Source organism: Trichechus manatus, unplaced genomic scaffold (genome assembly GCF_000243295.1).
Source record: "Trichechus manatus latirostris isolate Lorelei unplaced genomic scaffold, TriManLat1.0 scaffold00344, whole genome shotgun sequence".
NCBI lineage: Eukaryota > Metazoa > Chordata > Mammalia > Sirenia > Trichechidae > Trichechus > Trichechus manatus.
This window is the reverse complement of record NW_004444280.1, coordinates 760724-762728: the sequence shown is the minus strand read 5'-3', so window position 1 is coordinate 762728 and position 2005 is coordinate 760724. Positions and strand designations below refer to the sequence as shown.

The 2005-nt window shown below is 46.2% G+C and overlaps 1 pseudogene; it reads left to right on the top strand.

Annotated features, from left to right (window-relative positions):
* Positions 1–399: 399 nt before the first annotated feature.
* The window catches only part of LOC101348407 (uncharacterized), a 37872-nt pseudogene continuing 36266 nt past the window's right edge, over positions 400–2005 (top strand).

Genomic DNA, 2005 nt, shown 5'->3' with positions numbered 1-2005 from the left:
GTGTGTGTGTGTGTGTGTGTGTGTGTGTGTGTGTGTGTGTGTGTGTGCTGACTGGCAAAGACTGAAAAAATGCCGCTACATTATATACACTTATACTCATGAGGCAGCAAATTAGCCAACAAAAAGTCAATAATAAGATAACACCTAAAAAAAAAAAAAGGCTTTCTGGTTAAAAACTAGATTGTGACAAGCATTTCCCCCAAAAATCTAAACTCGTAACACAAACTAGTACATAAGATGATGCCAGTCAAGCATCCCAGCTGTGACAACCCCTCAGACACCCAGGGATGTAGGCAGGAAGGACCACAGCAAGTGATCTGATGCCCCAGTAAAGCTCAGGGTGCAGGGACTGGAAGGACTGGTGAGAATGGTCCACAGGTTGATAAGGAAGCAGGCGTGATGGGGGTGGTGATGGAGGTGACATCTGGGCAGAAGGAGGTGTGCGGAAGTGTCCCCGGCTCCACAGGAGAGGAAGCATACCGAACCGGTCAAAACACACTGATGATTTCAGATAAGGATGGGCTGGGGAACGGCACTCAGAAGACCAGGAGGAAGCGGGTGGTGAAGGTGGGCGTGTGGAGCAATGAGGCTGGACAGAATTCTTAACGCCGAGATCACCAGCGCACAGTAACATGGAATCCAGAACAACAGAGGTCTAACTAATCTCACTCTGACTTCAGTAAACTGAAAGCTAAAATTTCTTCTCATCTACGGCCAGCTGGAAAGGAGGCCTGATGGCACAGTAGTTAAGCGCTCAACTGCTAACCAACAGGCTGGTGGTTCAAACCCACCCAGTGGCTCCACGGGAGAAAGATCTGGTCATTTGCTTCCGTAAACATTACAGCCTAGGAAACTGTATGGGGCAGTTCTACTCTGTCACAAGGGATCACTGAGTTGGAATTGACTCAGTGATACCCAACACGACCACGTCCACTTGGAAGGTCCAGTCTTGGAATAAGCCACAGCACATTCAGGAAAAAATGTACCTCATTATGAAGGTCTTTTTGTTACAGAAGCCTCAGAAGACAAACGTTTACCCTCTTTTCTGAAATTAGAAGATTAGACAGGTAGCTGTTTACACCACGTAGATGACTTACCTCTAAAACTATAAGCGACACATTTCAAAAGTCCCAATTCTCCACAAATTTCTATTTGGGTTATTCTGTTTTAGCTACTCTTCTCTCCATCCACGCAAAGAGTGACTCACAAATCATTCTAGCAGGGTGTACCAGCCCACACGACATTTAATACGGATACAATTATATCGGGAAGAAACGGTTTCTAGTTCAACTACACAGACAGAAGGAAGTTGATGGCATGTGGATGTAGTTTGGCTCGAGTGGTTGCTGGATAGAGACGCCAACAAGTGATATTCCAGAAGAACCAGGCATTAACGCAGAGCCCTGCACCCTCTAAAGCCGAGTGCGGCCACCGCAGATTTCCTGGGACCAAATCACACCACGGTAAATTCCAATATCGACGTCAACATGTCGGTTTTCATAAAGCATCACTTAAGTCACCACAACTCCTTGGCAACCTCTCTTCAAAGTCCTATTTTTCAGACTTTTCATCTGTTGAACAGCCCGCTGAGAACCCTGCTGGACGTGGAATGCTTCTATCAGGTACAATTGTTTGAGTCCTGGTCTGTGGTTCACACTTCAGTTGAGTTCCCTGTCATTTCAAAATGCCATTCTTGTCTGGGAACACCCCGCTTCTGCCACCCACATTTATTAATAGAGTGCCTCTGATGTCTAAGAAACGCTGCACTTAGTTTTGATTAACTCAGGAATTACAGACTTGTATTTGAATTTCACTCATCAGTGGTTTACAAGGGACGATTCCCAACCAGACCCAGTTGTTGTCCAGTTGATTCCAACTCATGGTGACCCCACGTGTGTCAGAGAAGAACTGTGCTCCATAGGGTTTCCACTGGCTGATTTTTTGGAAGTAGGTCACCAGGCCTTTCTTCTGAGGCACCTTTGGGTAGACTCGAACCTCCCACCTT